Genomic DNA, 20,982 nt, shown 5'->3' with positions numbered 1-20,982 from the left:
TGTTTGGTTGTTCTGTTTTGTTTTGTTTGTTTGTTTGTTTGTTTGTTTGTTTGTTTGTTTGTTTGTTTGTTTGTTTGTGTGTTTGTTCTGTTTTGTTTAATTTGTTTGTTCTTTTCTCTTCTCTTCTCTTCTCTTTTATTTGTTTGATTGTTTGTTTGTTTGTTCTGCTATGTTCTTCTCTTCTCTTCTCTTCTCTTCTCTTCTCTTCTCTTCTCTTTTGTATTTAAAATTCCCTTGGCTCTGAGCTGGATCATTTGAATGACTAAAGCTTAAACATGTTACTGTCTCTTCCCCGTGCAGAACAGGGTACATGGGTATATGCTGTTTCTAAACACATGGATCAACTCCTCGAGTGCCTGAATATTAAACTTAAAATCTGTCATGAATGTAACATTATTGGTAAAGTGGGAGCACTTACGGCTGAGTTCTGCGCAGCACACATTATTGCCCCGTCTTTGTAAAATGGAAAATAAGTCAGATCAAGGTTTTGGCGAGTAGTTTGTGGTCTGGAGATTAAAGCTCACTTTTTTGTGAGTGCAATGGACCAAACGCTGTCAGGTATATTGCTACAAATTCTCTTGGTTTATCTTGCACACACTGAACGTTGCCATGGTAAATGAAGGGATTGGAGTCATAAGGAGTTTCTCGCTTGGTTTTGATTCATCTAAATAATTCTGCTTCCTTAACAGTTTTAAGAATTCTTTTGAATTTGAGGTAGAAATGTTTGGAACACAGAAATACAATTCTACGGCCAATGCGGAAATTCATTTAAAACAAGGAACAAAATAATAAAATAATTAAGTGGAAACATATTTAATTAATTCCTTTATTTTCATAAAATACAGCTGACAAAACTCTTAATGTGTATGTTTAACTACACATTGTTATATATGAACAACTAATTTAAAGCCTTAAATCAGTTGTTGGCGTACAATATTAATGACGTGTGTTCAGTAAGTGAGTCATATTGAATCAGAGACTGCTCAAAGTGATTCATAAGTGTTTGTGATTCACTAAAAAGAACCGACTCATGAGTCTTTTCATCCTTCACTGCTGTTGATTCACAAATAAAACTGGCTCATGAGAGTCAGACTTCACGGGTCACGCTGTTAGCTTTTAAATCACTAAAACAGAGATGCCCGAACCACCAGAGCTGGCAGGCCAAAGTTAGTCATGCCTGTAAAAACATGCCATTAAAGTAGACATGTGCCGATATTCTGTAATACTGTTTATCGTGGCAATTAATATGCACAATATTGGACTTCAAGATACTGTGAATAATTCTAGATAAAATGTTAGCATAATTGGTTTAATTTCTCTGAACTTACAGTAGCTTTATTTCCATCAATGGACATGTTACTTAAACATGTTACTGCAACAATATTACAGTATTATTAATACTGAAGTTATCTGATATATTTTTATTGTGCAATTAATAAATGAATATGTGACCAGAATCACATATTATAGAATTCCATGTAATAAACGCCATTTAGTTGTTGGTTTAACTATCATGCTTTATTTAAAGATGGTTATCATTCCCTTATTAATAACAGACTTAAGCAGATTAAGTCACATGAAATACAAATTTACTTTGCATATTTGCATATTATAAATTATAATATTTGTGGATTAATTTATCATTCATCATTAAAAACAGCAGTCACACTTTAGATTTGGGTCCAATTCTCACTATTAACTAGACTTTTACTTCAATAAGCGCCAAATTACTGCTTATTAATATTTAGTAAGGTAGTTGTTAAGTTTAGGTATTGGGTTATTAAGGAATATAATATGATTATTCACAATAAGGCATTAATATGTGCTTTATAAGAACTAATAAACAGCCAGTATCCTAGTAATATGCATGCTAATAAGCAACTAGTTCATAGTGAGAATTGGACCCTAAACTAAAGTGTTAGCAAAACAGCAATAAAGGTTCATAGTACTATGAAACTTTGAAAATAAAAACGGATTAGTTAAGAAGATTGCTTAGTGTTTTAAAATTATGAAATAATAAATGATGGGAACCACTTAAAATTTAGAATAACAGTTTGACATAATGCAACTTTTACTTTTGACCCACGCCACGGTTCCTCAATCAAGTTGTGTATTTGGCCCATGCATCATCGCAAAAAGTTTGGGCACCTCTGCACTAAAAGAACCGGCTCAAAAGAGTCATTAATTTAAGACTTCTGTGATTTGATTCACTATACTGAACAGGTTCATTTGAATCATTAGCTCAGGAATCGCATTGGTCATGCTCTATGTTTGGTGCTGAATAATGCTGGGATTAACAGAAGCAAACGATATTCTGAATAAGAACCGGTTTCATTATACGTGGCCATTATAACATGCATGATCTAATCTCCGTGGCAATCGATGTAAACAGATGTCAGTAAAACATGATATTCTATACGCACATTAATGCTGACAAGACTCTTAAAGAATTAATGATGATTTCCAGCACATCACAATAAACACAGTGTGTGTTCAAACTAAATTGACCTCATTCACCAAGAGCGCATGATGACCTGGTGAAATAAACTAGAGTTCAGCATTAATTAGCACGGTGTGGCAGAAGTTTGCATGACCTTACACAGCCTCTGGAGGAGAAGACCTGTGTTGCTTGGCCTTGTAACAGGATGTAAAGCTGCTGTGAAATATGATACGCCAATGATTTATTGTGCGCATTCCAGTATATTGGACAATTTGTAGTGCAGAACAAATGGCAGACAGTAACATTCAATCTAGCATTTCAGTGTTGCGTTTCCTTCTTTCTGTCCTGCTCTCCCTCTTAGACGAGAGGATTGCTGGCAGACGTGTGTTCTTCTCGCTCAAACAGTTTGGTTAATGTTAATGTTGGCGTATTTGGACCAATAAGCACCAGGCCCATCTTCCTGGAAACATTTACCACAATCCATCAATCCACAATCTATTTGTTTAGGACAATCCAGATCCTCGGTTCTATACATCTGTGAACGTGCATTCAAGTGTCTACACTTACAGTATGTGATGCACACGAGTGAACTGGAGAGATTTCCAAGTTTTTTTCAAGATATCTTTGGTTTTGAAGATAAAGTTGCATGTTTTCTGAAGGACTCCTGAAAGCAGAGGTGGCATTAACCCCTTATGAAAAAGAAGTGCGCTTTAATTGTGCTTTTTTTTTTTTAAATCTTAAAAGTAAAAACTCTACTTGTAGATAATATAATTTTAATTAAATAAAAGATCACTTAAAAATAGTTACACTGTTAAAAAGTGCACTTTATAAAGTCAAATTTTAACTTTAAAGTACATTTTAAATCATTGTTTCAATCATATTTTGTCATGTAGCACACATCTCGATGTGTTGACTAACATAAAGCACATGTAAAGCATCATTTTAACTTTTGATATTACATTTAAAGTTAACCGCAACTTAATCGTTGTGAAATTGCAAATATATGTAAATATATGACATACAATATGAGATTCAAGAGAAATTACATTAAAGTATATGCCTATTTTACCATGACTGCTCATCAGCATATTCATTAATACACTTTAATCAAATACAATTGAACTAATTATGAAATTACATATAAGATATAAGTGGGACATAAAAACACTCTTAACTGATTGCATTTAATGCAAATGTAAACTGTAATACATTTCCATTTAATTGTAAATATCATGCAATTAAAGGTACAATATGTAGGAATTTTGTAATAAAATATCCAAAAATCACTTGCACAGTGTGATATATTTCCTGCAGTTGTGTACTTACAATATCCCAAAAGTCTCCAAAGATTTTTTATTTCAGAGAAATTTCTATTTTAAATAATGGGCCGTCCTGGAAAAAAATGTCACCTGTCAATGACGCAATATCCGCGTTATCCTCGGTTTCCGCTCGTACTGCCATAGCCATGACGTAACCATGGCGACAGACGTGGACAACTGCGTAGTGCGTAACGTTTAGCGGCACGCTGTTCTTATTTCATTCAAACATTATGGACCATGGCAAGCAGACTTTGGGACAAAAAAAGGAGAACTAAAATGAGGCTCAATATCAGCGTGGTGTTTTCGAGATGCCAAGAGCGTCCGCGACAAACTTGGACTTGACAGAGCTTCACGAGTCACGACTTGACAGCGACACCGCTCTTGAACATTCTTTATTAGACAGGAGAGCAAATGTACATAAAACAAATCAATGTTATATAGCTCAACATGATGAAATGCTAGAATATGATCTGTATGTTATTCTAATGTTGATCTAGCTTACTAGTAATTTGCTAGTTTCATATAGCAAACAAACTAACACATAGAATAACATTATAACTTTCAACACAGGCTGTTTAGTAGCAGCGCTGTGAAGCAGCGCTGTGTTACCTCACAAGTTTAATTCGTCAAATAAACTGACCTGTGCGAGTAGTAATTCAGCAGTTGCGGGTAGTTTGGTAGAATTAATAATTTTTCCTTTATATCCGCGGGACTCGCGTGTGATATCTGTCTATTATTAGCAATCGCGACCTGCTTCATACCACTGTAATGTTAAAAAACATGAATGTTTTCACTCATCCATTAACATGATTGGATCCATCAGCCTGACAGCAAGTCCCAGCATTCAGCTCGTCACTGCGTCATCAACCTACACCTTATTGTAAGAGGTTAGCGACCCCTAGCGCGAAAAACATTACATATTGTAGCTTTACGTCTGAAAATATTAAATTTTTGTTCACACTTATGCATATTCTTTTATTTCCATAATAATCACTCCTTTTGAAAGTATGCAAAAGTAGACTTCTTTTCACAAGGGTCAACATTGTGTGGCTGCCCATTTTGGCTTTATGAAGCTGACGCCATCCCTCTGACCAAGCCGGGTAAATGTTGCTTTTTCACCCATCACATCCATGTCTATTACCTGCAGAGAGTTTATATGTGCACTATATGGGAGTTATATGTACCGATATGCATCTGTTTACATGATCACATGTACTTGGCATACAGCCAGCCACCCTCTCCATGCTAAATCAGAGATTACTGCGTAATCAAACTCTCATCGGGTTGTTCTTAAAGGCTTCTGTCAAGAGGCAGGGCCGTAGGAAATGACTCAATGAGTAATCAGTGTTCTTGGCCCTAACGTCACGTTTCAAATCAAGATCTCTTCTGTTCACGTCTGCAACAATTCAATTTGTTGTTCAGGTTTTACCATTAAATATCAGTGATTGGTGCTTTTTATTGATTACAAAAGCAAAAGAATGTGGGTTGGAGTTCTTGCTGAAACAGTAAAGCGTGTTATATGTTCATCAGGGCGACGGCCATGCAGAAGGACCGGCTGATGTAGTCAACGACCTGAAGCTGTACTAAATTACTGATGTAAATGTCCAGAGAGGCTGAGTCACCGTATGATTGAATGACGACAGCCAGAGCGCTGAACTGGAGTCAAGTGAACATGTGTGCGATAAGAATCAAGTGGGGAGCTGGCTTTTTATTCAAAATCCCCTTTTCCACAAACAAGTTTAGGTAAATTTACAATTAATGTGCCATTGCAATACTTTCCTTGCAATAACAAGACCGAGAAGGTTATATTTGCACAGAGGTTTTGGTTTTGCATCACCTTCCATTAGAAATTGAATTTGTCATGTTCGTCACACACTAAAAGATGTGATTCACACGGGAATGAATACAATGATACTTTCTGATATGCCAATTCTTGCAGACATTTTGCAATCAGTTAAGACAGGTGTACCTACAGATAAGATGAAGTCTTATGCAGTTCTGAAGAGAACTTGGGGAATGGATAATGTAATATTTTGTCTAGACTACCCTTCACGATTAGTTAAATGTTCATAAATTACACTGTTGCCAAACCAACTCAAAAGCTTCTTCTCCTGGTATTGATGAGTCACAAGACCCAGTGGAAAGTACATTGAATCAGAATGGCATTTTTATTTGCCAAGTCGCTTTGCACTTACGAGAATCTGACTTCTTGAGCTCAGTCATCCAGCACTCAGCACACAATAAATACATGGAAGGTATACAATGATGGACGTGCAGAGAGGAAATAATACAGTAATGCGTTCATTATGCCGTAGTCAAGGTCATGGGTTCGATTCCCAGAGAATGAAATACGGATTAAATACTTTGAATGCAGAGTAAGTTTACTTTAAAAAGCATCTGCCAAAATGCACAGACTTCAAATATCAGTAAAAATTAGTCTGTGTTGGTGCCATTAAGTATTTATACAATAATGACTATTTCCCAGACAGGAAACATTCTGACGAGGTTCTCTCAAAGTTACGAACAAACATTATTTCAGAATCATTATTAAAATGTCCATTCAAAGTTATCTGGTCTATAATGTTCTCAAAACGTTAGCACAAAAACATCATGTTTTGTACAATGTCTTATGTTAAAAACAAACCTTTATTCAAAATTGTCAGTTGCCGTCATATGTAAAACTATTTTTAACTATTTACATTTTTTTTACAAATATTATGAATTCAGATTCAATGGGCATGTTAATTGAGAGAATTTTTTTAATTTTTTAAATTTTTTTGCCATTTCTCAAACGGCAGGACTCATTTTGTGAACTGAGAATATGATTAAAATAGTTGAAAAAAGTAAAAAATTAATAATATGCATACATTTTTAGGTATAAACCTAAAAGCTTCACGTCCATGTTACTGTGTTTGTCTGTTTTGAGCCAAATGGTGTTTTACTTTTCATCCATATTATTTTATGTAAGAAGACTTGCCTGTTTCCCGTTACTCTTTGTTTCTCTGGTTGCCATCAAAAACATTGTTCCTCTGGCAGGAGGATGTGGCATGAAGATACATGTGAAATAAAACAAACTGCAGACCAGTTTCTAAAAGCACACATGCATTCTTTCTGTGCCTTTGCTCATTTTCAGGAAACAAAAGAAATCTCGCAGACGGGGACTGATAAATTGAATGTTCTAGACAAACACCGGCTCTCTGCTGGTTTGATCCTATAGCATTCTCACAGAGCTCTTGACATTTCCCATGCAGAACAACCCAGTCTAAACGGCTGTAATGCATGGCTCCTCATATATCCTGCGAATGCCTCTATTCTCCATGCACTTTCATGTACTCTCCAAGCTGAAGCGCTAGGGAATAGCCAAACAAATTGTCTGCATGCATCTTCCTACAATGACAGCCTCCTTATATACTAGTAAACCAGTGCAGACTCCCAGCGTGAGACGATATAAGTCTTTATCGCAGTGTTTGGGGTGCTTGTGCACCACAGCTGCCTCTTGCTCTCTGCCAGAGAGATACTAATTGGCCGTGTTTTGTCTCTTTGGCCCCTCCTGCTCACAGGGGCCCTGAAGATCTTGGCCGCCGCTGCTGTTTCTGTGGAAGCGAGCCAGAAGGGTTAGCGGGCGAAGAGCCATTCCTTCAACTGATGTCAGCCCCAGACCGGCAGGTAAAGGGGGGGGGGGGGGGGGTTCTTTGCCTTTTAAAATGTTAGTCGGGGTGTATTGAATCCCCATAACCCACAGGCTTGAGAAAAGATTGGGCAGTCTAAGAAGATGGGTCTGAACTCTCAAGATCTGAGGACAAATCATGCACTTTTTACCATAGTGCATGATTTGTGAACAAATATATTTTGGACACTTGACATGTAACAAATCCTAACATGTGATAATATTAGTTTCTGTAGTCATGTTGTATTAAGCCATTTCCATAAAGCTTTTCTTTTAAAGTGCACATATTATGCTTTTTCGGATATTCACTTTCATAGCTGTTTGTGAATGTAAAAGGTCTGCAATGTTTAAAATATCAAAGTGCAGATATATGGAGAGGCCTATATTGTCTCCCAAAAGAAATAAGCGGTTCTGAGCGGCCTAGAACGAGTCTTCAGGAACTCCAGTCCTTCCAGGAACCAAGGTAGGTTTGAAACAAATTTGCATAATACCAGTCTATACTCCTCATTGGCTGCCGGTGAACAACATCTATATCGCCCCGTCCTCAAACACTGTAGTTGTATCTGAGACTGGAAGAGTTTGGTTAGTGTTGTTCGTATTGAGAAGACGCTGTTTTCTGCTGACAAAGCAAATGCACTTTGATGCACTTCTAAAGGATGAGATTGATATGGTAAACTGACACCATCATTACTCTTCGTATCGCTGCATATACAAGTGCTATGGAAGCCCCCGGAGCTGAAATGTAGATATGCTAATGAGTATTTGGTTTCTGACAAGCGCTGTAAGTGGTAGACCAATCACAAGAGACTAGGCCATCTGACCAATCAGATCATAGTTGGCTCTCGGAAAGGAGGGGTTTAGAGAGACTGGATCAAACTGTTTTTATAATGTATATTATGAGAAATTGAAAGTGTTTTTTTTACCTTGGATGCATGTAACCCTATTGTAGGAAACTCCAAAACAACAATAGGAATCTTTAAAATAGTATAATAGGGCACTTTAAAAAGGAATATTCCACATTGAATATACTGTATGATATCAATCAACAGCTTTTGTGGCATATTGTTGTCCCTCATTTTCTTTTAAAAAGGAGCAAAAATCTAAATTTTAAAAGCAGAAATGTGAAGCTTGTCATTTTATAAAAGCACTTACATTCATTATTTTGTTAAAACATGTGCATTATTTGAGCTCATCATTAATTATCAACAGTAAATTATCTGTTTAATCATCAATAAAGTTGTAAAATTGGATTTTACTTTACACAGAAAATGCTATCAAGTGATTTTTAGAATCGGCTTTCTGTGTTTTCACTCTTATACGATAGGGGGCGCTATTGCACATCTTCTGAAAGAGTGCAGAATCTCCTGATCAAAACACATGTGAAGAAGAAGCAGAAAAATGCGATATCATATGTAATCAATGCCTACAGTAAAATAACCCGATCATTGACAAACAGCATATAAATCAAAACTGCCTGTTACTGAATGAACTGTCGACCAGGACGAGCTGCAGGACTGTGAAGCCTTGAGTGTGTTGATGGACCCGATTTACTCCATCTGTGTTTTGATCATCATTCTGAATCCCATCCAGATGTAGTCTTTGACAAAACATCATCTTCTCAGCTTTTTGCTCAAAATGTTGCTTTTTTATGAAACTTTTTTTGTTTAAAAGCAGAGGCTCTGTTCTCTCTTTTGATATACTACATGTTTAGTATTCATAAAACAAAATAGTCTGAGGGCCATGAATTTTTTTTGAAAATTATAAAAAATGCTGGCGGTGGCTGGCAACTTTTTTCAAAAACGCTGCCGGGGAAAAAGCTAACATGCACAATGTGTCTATATAATTGAAATCTTTACGGATTGACCCCTACATGACTTACTGTAACCCAGATATTTGCTGATCTAAGGCATTTTTAGTCATGCTGGTGATTGAGCTTATTCCCTTAAACCTGTCCATGAACACCTGGCCGAAGCTTCCACCTGTGTGTTGCACATGTAAGGCATACGCCAGCTGTGTGAAAGGAGGATCAGAGTGTGTGTGATGACAGGGCGAGCGCTAATTGCAAGGGCTTAGCGTTGATGTCACAATCCAGCATTCACTGGCTCTACAGCTGCACAGGTCAGCATAAGCGACCCGATCCGTCAGAGACCCGAGGACACGGCGGGAACCGAACACACCTGGAGGAGTCCGGCCTGCAGCCGCGTGGCAGATTACATGCTGACGGGACAGAAAGCCTGACAACAGTCATTACACTGCAGCGGGTTATGCCCTTGTCAAGGTGACTGGTCATGAGCAACCAAAAACCAGTTTCACCATAAGGCCAAACTGTGTCAGAGGTTTTGTACAATTAAATGAATAATGTTTGTTTCAATGAAGAAAAAGCAATTAAATGAAAGCTTCACAAACACATAAACCGGTAACATTTTAGTTTAAGGTCCGATTCTCACTATGAACTCACTCATGTTGTTTTTATAGCACCATGGTCTTGGAGGAACGTTGTCTCGTTTCGTAGTGCTGTACTACTGTATGACCAACCCGATCTCACGGCAATTCGTACGAATTTTACGAGGTGGCTAATTCGTACCAATTCATACGACCTCACTCGTACGAATTTGTACGTTTTTTGCTAAATCGTACATATTTTACGATTTGCCAAAATCGTATGAATTCATACGAATGACCTACCCCTGACCCCGCCCCTAAACCCAACCGTCACGTGGGTTTAGACAAATCGTACAAATTCGTACGAGTGAGGTCGTACAAATTCGTACGAATTAGCCACCTTTTAATCACTCGTACAAATTCGTACGAATTAGCCACCTTTTAATCACTCGTACAAATTCGTACGAATTGGTCGTGAGATAGCGTTGGTATGACTGAACGACAATAAACACCACTTGAACTTGAACTAGTTGCTTATTAGCATGCATATTACTAGGATATTGGATGTTTATTAGTACTTACAAAACACATATTTATGCCTTATTGCATGATCATATTCTACATCCCTTAATCAATACCTAAACTTAACAACTAACTTATTAACTATTAATAAGCAGTAATTAGGAGTTTATTGAGGCAAAAGTCGTAGTTAATAGAGAATATGTGTTCCCCAAACTAAAGTGTGATATATATTGTATTTACTTATGTATCCAGGTTGGGTAAGGGTGTAAAATGACCCAGGTTCAGTTCTCTTGCTGGAATAAATTATTTTTTAGATTAAGGCAAGAACCTACAGGCAAAACCACAGTTTTTTTCATGCGGTGGTCAATTTTGAGATTTTGCTTCCATAACTAGTAAAAATAAAACGTTTAAAATACACATTTAAGTGTTTATTTTGTTACACTTTATCTATTAGCATCTGTAGATTCCACATACGTTGAAATGTAAAGAGTTTTTCAGTCAGAAGCACTTACTCACACCAAATGTTACTCATATTCTGAATATCTTTAAAGAGGGGTTTGTTCATATCATTTGCCTGACTTTTTTCCCCCTAAAAAATGAAGTGAAATGTTTTTTTTGTCTGGCTGGTGACAGTATTCTCTGATTTATGGTATATATGATAAAAAAAAAGTATTGTAATATATCAACAAGAAACAATAATTTTGATAGCTTGGTTCAATGTTCAGATTTCTGTTCAGGAAATGTATGCAAATCAGTGCATATTTAATTAGCAAATGGCTCATTAAGCTTTTTTTTAAAGCATAACCTTATCAGAAAACTTAATATAAGACACTTGTATTGTTATATCAACTGATGTCTATTAATAAATAAATAAAGATTACCCTACTCACCTTACATTAATAATTTAAAAAAGAGATGATAATAATAGAATTAAGTCTATACAAAGAATACTTTTTATTTTTTTGAATAATAAAAATAATTGTTTCTAAAACGATTTCTGATGCACACTGAAAAATAAAAGACTTATTTTTAGAGACGCAAATACATTGATATGTTTTGCATCGCCGCATGACTCGTTCTTGCGAGGGTAATATCTCCGTGCCAAATCTCAACAGATTGCGTACTTGTTAACTCATGTTTTACACATCTCTGTTCTTTGCATTTCTCCACACTTCCTCATGGGCCTGGTAAAGGATTATGGGATACGCTGAGTTTAAGTCCACCCACACAGCCGGTCCCCCGTGAGCCAGACTCGCAGCCTGAGAGATTGCACTCCTCCGCTTATTTTGTCTGACTTTCATAAACAAGTCCAGGGGTCAAATAATCTCTCTGTATATCTGTCTGCGACTCAAGCTGACTGCTTTTAATATTTAGACAGGCCGTAATGTTCCTTATACTGATCTGCCTACACCGTTACCCTTTAAAATCCCTTGTGGAACTGCCAAGTTACTGTGTGGGCCAAAGTTTGGCTACCCTCAAAACAGTTTAATCGTGTTTGCCTGCAGATTTGAGCTATATTGGATGACTTCGGTGTTTATTTTAAGTCCCATATCAGACGCTAACAACCCGTTTGTGTATGTCATTGTCCCAGAGGGTGTGTGATGACATCATAATACAGTGTCACGGTGTTTTGATGACCTCTGACCTCCTGTCAGTAGAAAACCGGGCTGCGAGGAGAGTGTGCGTAAAAGCTGTTAATAAGCCAGAGAAAAGTTGCTAATTAATACCTGATGCCGATATAAAAGTTTTCAGCGTTTTGCTGCGTTCAGACATTTTCCCACAAGCTAGTTTTTTTCATGGGACATTTGTGCCCAGTATAGTCGAAAAAATCAAATCTGAGCAGCCGTTTATGAGAAATAAATACTATTCTTCGTCTTTAATGATGCAAATGAGAGCGCACTGTTTACTAAATGAGAAGTTGAAAGTTGACCTGTCTCGCATTAAGAATAAATGTGAAAAGATAGCGTTCCAGCGTAGGAGTGATACACAACATCTGTGAATTGTTAATACTACAAGAGAGAAACTGATAAATATTTGAAAAAGAGGGCAATTAACAAATATACAGTGACCCATCATCCACATCCTCATGCTTTATGTGTTGTGCACGTATACAACAGGTGTGTGTAGACATGATGTCATTGGACAAAACACACTCGTGGGCCTTAATGAGCAGTGCAGTGGATAAAGACACAATATTTCAAAAGAATATTTCTGGTTTTTGATTCATCCCTTATTTTATAAAATGTAAAAATATCAAGTAGTGACATTAAAAGTAAATGTGGCCCCTTTTTTCAGAGGATTTAAAAGCTAAAATGTGGAGCTTATAATTTATCAAATCATTTACATTACGTCCATTAATAGTTGTGTATTATTTGATCTGTAAAGCTGTTTATATCATAATATTTATGTGTGGTTTCGGCGTGATGATCATTAAAGTGAAATTGGCTACACAGAAAAGGTTAGTAAGCAGTTATCTTCACTCTAGAATCATGTTAAAATGCATATTGTTTACATTTTGTGGCTATACTATGAAACAAGTATTTGACCGTTTACGGATTTACTTTCATTCTAAGTGTCTTACTGTTACCTTCATCTTAAAAAAACACACAATTAGTCATAGTGTGGTACATTATGCCATCATGCATGCCACAGATAGCTGTCAATCATTCTTAACTGAATCTTGAACCTGAAATATTTATTTACTGGCCAAGTATTTTTATAGAACTAAATCCAGATCAATCAGACACCTGTCTATAGTGCCTGTTACAACGCGTGTGTGTGTGTGTGCGTGCGCGTGCATGCGTGTGTGTGTATGTGCGTGCGTGCGTGCGCGCGCGCGTGTGTGCGCGTGTGCGTGTGTGTGTGGTTATATAAATCAGTCTGGAGGCGGTCTGTCTGTAATTACAGGTTAAACACCTCCACACAGTCCAAATGCTGAGAGAGGCGGAGCACATATGGTGTCAATACATTTTAATTACACTTTCTAATTCACCCTTTCCTGCTCTGGACGTGCTAAGACACACTTCCCCTCAATAGACATATCACTGTGCATCAGGGCTCAAAACTGCCTCTCCTGTAGAGCTACAGTGCCCTCTATGGGTTACAAGAAAAGGGATGTGATATTAACCAAAACACAAGACTGCCAAAAGTTGTTATGCTTCTCCCTGACATGAAAACAACCTAATACTGAAGTACTGCTTTTGTAAAAGAGAACTATAGTCAAAATAAAGAGTCTATATGATATCAACCCTCAAGTTCTGATGAGATTGACTGTACATTCCCAGAAACCTCAATGATTTATGTGTGAAAATGAAAAAGGTTACACTTTATTTGAAGGTGTCCTTGTTGGAGTGTAATTACTACATTAAGTAACGAGTAATAGGGTAAGGATTAGGGTTTGGTTTAGGGTTAGTTGCATGTAATTATGCATAAGTTACTGTTATTATTACAGTAATGTAACATATGTAACAAGGACACTGTAAAATAAAGTGTTACCGTTAAAAAAGATTTAGTAAGAATAATATTTAAATAATTTGAAATATTTTTATGGTTACACTTTGTTTTAAGGTTTCGTTGTTACAGTGTAATTACATATTTACATAATTACATACTAAGTAATATTTTTTAACAACATGTACTTAGGCAGGATTAGGGTTTGGTTAGGGTTAGTTGCATGTAATTATGCATAATTTACTGTTATTATGCTAATGGACATATGGAACAAGGAGACAGTAAAATAAACTTATTTTATTATAATTATTTTAAGTTTGTTGTTTTGAGTTATTAAAACATAAAGGTTAATAAATTACATTAGGTTTTGTGATTGAAGGTAAAGAATGTTGTTGCATTTAAGGTTTTTATTTGTTCCCTGCTGTAATAAAGACTAGGCTTCAAATCTAAATGAGAGATTTGAATTGTCCAATATGTATTGCAGAAAACCTCAACAAGCCTGAGTGAGACATCAGCCGAAGCGGGGAGATTTACACACGACTATCTTGCGAGGTAATAATCACTGACATGGCAAACCCATCATTTTCGGGACTTTTACAGACTGCTAAGTTTCCAGCCTTCTGACCCCCAAAGTCCATCAAGTCACATCCGTGTGACTCTCTCTGACTCTATAACCTGCACTTATGTCTCTATTAAAGCCGGAGAATGATGTCACTTCCAGCTGAGTGCGATAATTAGCGTTAACGCAATTCCCTCGTTGTCACATAGGTCAAACAGTGAGATGAGAGCCAAATGTGTAAGAAGATCCGCTGTTCTCATAACAGAAATGCATTCACATGAATTGAATAGTTTAAACCAAATTTTCTGAAGAGACTTGATCGCTTTATATAATAAACACATTGGATTTAGGTTTTTATTCACATATAAACATTTATCAACTCACACACCAGTTGTGGTAAAAGTAAGCTCAAGCATGTTTGCTTAAAGTGCAAGAACCAATGAGGTTCATTCTCGTGATACGCATCACGTTTGAGCTTCAGCAAGAACCAATGAGGTTCATTCTCGTGATACGCATCACGTTTGAGCTTCTGCAAGAACCAATGAGGTTCATTCTCGTGATACGCATCACGTTTGAGCTTCAGCAAGAACCAATGAGGTTCATTCTCGTGTTACGCATCACGTTTGAGCTTCTGCAAGAACCAATGAGGTTCATTCTCGTGTTACGCAGCACGTTTGAGCTTCTGCAAGAACCAATGAGGTTCATTCTCGTGTTACGCATCACGTTTGAGCTTCAGCAAGAACCAATGAGGTTCATTCTCGTGTTACGCAGCACGTTTGAGCTTCAGCAAGAACCAATGAGATTCATTCTCGTGTTACCCATCACGTTTGAGCTTCAGCAAGAACCAATGAGGTTCATTCTCGTGTTACCCATCACGTTTGAGCTTCAGCAAGAACCAATGAGGTTCATTCTCGTGTTACGCATCACGTTTGAGCTTCAGCAAGAACCAATGAGGTTCATTGTCGTGTTACGCAGCACGTTTGAGCTTCAGCAAGAACCAATGAGATTCATTCTCATGTTACGCATCACATTTGAGCTTCAGCAAGAACCAATGAGGTTCATTCTCGTGTTACGCATCACGTGTGAGCTTCAGCAAGAACCAATGAGGTTCATTGTCGTGTTACGCATCACGTTTGAGCTTCAGCAAGAACCAATGAGATTCATTCTCATGTTACGCATCACATTTGAGCTTCAGCAAGAACCAATGAGGTTCATTCTCGTGTTACGCATCACGTTTGAGCTTCAGCAAGAACCAATGAGATTCATTCTCATGTTACGCATCACATTTGAGCTTCAGCAAGAACCAATGAGGTTCATTCTCGTGTTACGCATCACGTTTGAGCTTCAGCAAGAACCAATGAGGTTCATTCTTGTGTTACGCATCACGTTTGAGCTTCTGCAAGAACCAATGAGGTTCATTCTCGTGTTACGCATCACGTTTGAGCTTCTGCAAGAACCAATGAGGTTCATTCTCGTGTTACGCAGCACGTTTGAGCTTCAGCAAGAACCAATGAGATTAATTCTTGTGTTACGCATCACGTTTGAGCTTCTGCAAGAACCAATGAGGTTAATTCTCGTGTTACGCATCACGTTTGAGCTTCAGCAAGAACCAATGAGGTTCATTCTCGTGTTACGCAGCACGTTTGAGCTTCTGCAAGAACCAATGAGGTTCATTCTAGTGTTACGCATCATGTTTGAGCTTCTGCAAGAACCAATGAGGTTCATTCTAGTGTTACGCAGCACGTTTGAGCTTCAGCAAGAACCAATGAGGTTCATTCTCGTGTTACGCATCACGTTTGAGCTTCAGCAAGAACCAATGAGGTTCATTCTCGTGTTACGCAGCACGTTTGAGCTTCTGCAAGAACCAATGAGGTTCATTCTCATGTTACGCAGCACGTTTGAGCTTCAGCAAGAACCAATGAGGTTCATTCTCGTGTTACGCAGCACGTTTGAGCTTCAGCAAGAACCAATGAGGTTCATTCTCGTGTTACGGGTCACGTTTGAGCTTCTGCAAGAACCAATGAGGTTCATTCTCATGTTGCGCAGTACGTTTGAGCTTCAGCAAGAACCAATGAGGTTCATTCTCGTGTTACGCAGCACGTTTGAGCTTCAGCAAGAACCAATGAGGTTCATTCTCGTGTTACGGGTCACGTTTGAGCTTCAGCAAGAACAAATGAGGTTCATTCTCGTGTTACCCATCACGTTTGAGCTTCAGCAAGAACCAATGAGATTAATTCTCGTGTTACGCAGCACGTTTGAGCTTCAGCAAGAACCAATGAGGTTCATTCTCGTGTTACGGGTCACGTTTGAGCTTCAGCAAGAACCAATGAGGTTCATTCTCGTGTTACGGGTCACGTTTGAGCTTCAGCAAGAACAAATGAGGTTCATTCTCGTGTTACGCAGCACGTTTGAGCTTCAGCAAGAACCAATGAGGTTCATTCTCGTGTTACGGGTCACGTTTGAGCTTCAGCAAGAACCAATGAGGTTCATTCTCGTGTTACGCAGCACGTTTGAGCTTCAGCAAGAACCAATGAGGTTCATTCTCGTGTTACGGGTCACGTTTGAGCTTCAGCAAGAACCAATGAGGTTCATTCTCGTGTTACGCAGCACGTTTGAGCTTCAGCAAGAACCAATGAGGTTCATTCTCGTGTTACGCAGCACGTTTGAGCTTCAGCAAGAACCAATGAGGTTCATTCTCGTGTTACGCAGCACGTTTGAGCTTCAGCAAGAACCAATGAGGTTCATTCTCGTGTTACGGGTCACGTTTGAGCTTCAGCAAGAACCAATGAGGTTCATTCTCGTGTTACGCAGCACGTTTGAGCTTCAGCAAGAACCAATGAGGTTCATTCTCGTGTTACGGGTCACGTTTGAGCTTCAGCAAGAACCAATGAGGTTCATTCTCGTGTTACGCAGCACGTTTGAGCTTCAGCAAGAACCAATGAGGTTCATTCTCGTGTTACGCATCGCGTTTGAGCTTCTGCAAGAACCAATGAGGTTCATTCTCATGTTACGCAGCACGTATGAGCTTTGTTTTAAAGTTTCGATATAAAGCAAAAGTGATTTGGTCTATTGAAAACATGTAGGAAAGGGTCGGGTTTATGCTGACTAAATCACTGAACAAATCCGAGAGAAGTCGTTTCACCGAGTTAAGACATTTTGACGAAAAACTACAAGGTAAAAACATAGAATATGCATGAATGAATCATTCACGAAGGTCATTAAAATGCATTTAGAAAATATATAGGGGGGTTTTCATTTCATGCCAACTCTAAGTAGGATTTTTTTTCAGCGTATCAAACAAAAAAATGCAAGAAACCACACCATTTAAATTGACTGGATGTTGACCTTTTTGTGGCAGCGATATAGACAATACATAGAGTGATATATGATTAGTAGTACTTCAGTGTTTTATCATGAGTGTTATATAAAGTTTGAAGTGGAGTAAAAATGGAAAATCACTGGTTACAGCAGCAATGTTACGTCTCATTAGTAGTGCATATTTACAGGTTGAAGTCTTTGCCCTTCTGTGAGCGGCACTAGTTGTTCATGGCAAAGTAATGAGGCCTGTGGTGGCTGGATTCTCCAGTAATTGAAGTGATGGAGAATCGCTACAGAGGGAAAACTCGACATGTAATGTATTTATGTTGTCATATGGTGATTTGTCTCATTCTAACTAATATTGCCATTTGTGTGTGTGAATAACGTTTAGAGCCACAAGTTTGTTTTCTGAGAGGCTCCTTGTTAGGTTCGAGTTGAACTGATGAAAGCCTACAGTATGTTTGCTCTGTTCTCCTTGCATTAGTTCAACTCAAGTGTGAGAGTTTGGTCTGGACAATTGGGTACGTCTTGGGTGTTATGCTGGGAAAAGGATGAAACGAAGTATGAAATACAGGAATCAAACAAAGAAGCGAAAACTCAACGTGTAAAAACATCTCAATCCAGCAACAAATTTATTCATTATTCCCATTCAAGTTCTCATAATTGTGTATTTTTAAGTTAATGTAAGACCACTGCAAAGCTTTCAGACATCATCATGGTGAACTGAAGAATACAGATTGGCAGTCGAGAAGGGGATAACCCAGCAGCTCTTGGATAAAAACAAGTCAACATTGTCATTTAAGTGAGCCGTTAAATCGAAGTCTCGCCTTCGCCATGACAAACTGAAAAATGATTGCGAGTCAATTATTTTAACAGTTTGGCTTGGATAAGAATAACACTGTATGGGAGGGACATTTGTTTTACCAACAGCAGGAGGAGGCTGAGACTTCTTTTCAACAGCACATTTTAAGATGTTTAGCCGGTTAGATCCCAAGACTTGTTCTTCTACGCCTTGCTTTCTTGGTTGCAAGCAAACTAGGGGATGTTTCCGAAACCCCAATCCTGACATGTGACATGTTGATTTCATCTGAAATGCAGGAATGGAAACAGACAGGTATCGGCTCACCGTTAGCCTCTTGCTCTTATGTCTCTAATATCTTTATTTTCTCTCCAAAGAGCTGAACAAAGAAATAACAATAAAGGAATGTCTAGCCAGAGCTGATTGCCAAGGATAACTGTAGCAGATGTCGGTGGAGGAATCTCACTCGTTCTGCCAGGCCCTTGGGAATTTCACCAAGCGGAGAAGCCATCGGATCTGAAAGTAAAAGCGCAGCCGAGGATCTGACCAGGTGGTGAAAGCTTTTGTCTGAAACCAGCTGGCTCTTACAGGCCATGCTTTAGGTTCTGCTGTTGTTCTTCGAGGGTTGTAGGTAGCTTGAACGACCGAGCAGTCGCTATATTTTGGACGGCTGTGAAAGTAATGATGGGTGGACATGCATGGATAAAAACTCACAAAGCCAGGATCTTGATCTCGAGTCAGTATCAATACCAGACACAATAAGAAACATCTCTCCAGCTAAACTGCAGCAGACATTTGCGTTACGTAATCTAACCACATGAAGATTGTCAGTGTTTGAGATGACATTGGTTCTGTGACATCTTTGATGGTGAACTATCTTTTCTTAAAAAGTACTCGCTCACTGTGACATGAATATGCCTTCTGTCCGTTACGACGTGCTGGAGCAGTTTTTCAAACCGCATGGCAGCATTTAGATACAAGAGGAACTATCATCCAAATAAATAATACTTGCTTGGCCTAAAAGCCAAAGCCTATAGGTCAAAAACTGTGGGAAGAGCTCAAGCAAATGCACCTTACCTCATGAATCTCATGCTGTTTATCCAAACATTCACAGTGAGAAACGGGGAAAGGTCAAAGGTAAACTTCTAAACACGACTTTGGCATTTACTTGTCTTCCTTACAGTTCTTGGATGGCTCCAATGTCTCTTCTGACGGGCTTCCAAACATGTTTATTCCACCCGAAAGATCTCTTTCAAGCTAAATAGAGAAGCTGATGTGTATTTGTCATTTTTATGTTTTTGAATCTGATATCCATCATAAAATTGGTACTTTGTGTCTTAAAGTAAACCTAAAGGCATAGTTCATCCAAAACATGAAAACTCATTTTTTAATCGCCCACATGTTGCTCCAAACTATCTTTGTTCTATGAAACATATTTAAATAAAAAATAAAGGTTATTTATTGGCATCTATGGTTCCATAAAGAACATCCATGGAAACTTCCCATTGCACAAAAGTTTTTTTTCACACAATTTTCCGCACACTAAGAAAAAAATAGTTCTTTTAAGAACGGTTTACTGGAAGGTTCTTTGGGAAACACAAACTGATTCTACAATGGCATTGCTGAGAAAACATTTTATTTTTGAGAGTGAATATAAAAGAAGATCCTTTGAAGAACTGTTTTTGTCCATACAATGAAAGTCAAAGGGGTCCAAAACTTTTCAAAATATATATTTTTTGTGCTCCACTGAATAAAGATAGGTGTTGAACGACATGAGGGTGAGAATATGATGACAGAATATCCATTTTTGGTTGGAATATCCCTTTAAGTAATGAACAAAGGACTCGTGTGAACTCTTATGCTTCGGTGAACCCAAAGCTCAAAGGATGATAGGATAACAGAAGAGAAAACGACACAAATTTCTCCCCACCCAATGAGGGAGCCAGCGTTATGGCTTACTAATTTTTACAGTCAGGTTTATAAGGGTGGCCGAGGGGTGCGTGTATGGCGAGGCATCGGAGCAGGTATCTCAGGAGTCCTTCCCTCGTGCGATTCTGCTGAAATAAGGGCGCCACTCGACATGCATGAAATTTGACATTGGAGACAACGTTGGGAGAGCGTGAGGCTTTAGGATGTGCTACAATAACATAATTCCCTCTATCCCACATCCTAAACCTCATATAAGTTACCCTCTTGTGGCTCATTACCACCTGTGGCTGAAAAAGTATGTTTATAAGCTCCAATCCCTGAAGAGAGGCTGCCATTCGCACGACTTTACAACCCAGAGAAACTCGGGAGAGAGAGACGAAGGATAAATAATATCTATCATGTCATATATTTACTGTCCTTTTGCAGTCGGTTGCAAATACGATCCCCTTTGCTGCTCCTCGAGGTGGTGTTATGGACTATGTATATCCACAGGACTATCACTTTCACAGTGTCTCAGTGCCCCCGCCTCCCAGCTTCACATAAGTCATTCACGTTGGGGCGATTTATCATCGTGAGTAATGCTCTGGATGAAGTGAA

The sequence above is a fragment of the Phoxinus phoxinus genome (assembly GCF_949152265.1).
Source record: "Phoxinus phoxinus genome assembly, chromosome: 21".
Classification (NCBI taxonomy): Eukaryota; Metazoa; Chordata; class Actinopteri; order Cypriniformes; family Leuciscidae; genus Phoxinus; species Phoxinus phoxinus.
This window is presented reverse-complemented; position numbering follows the sequence as displayed.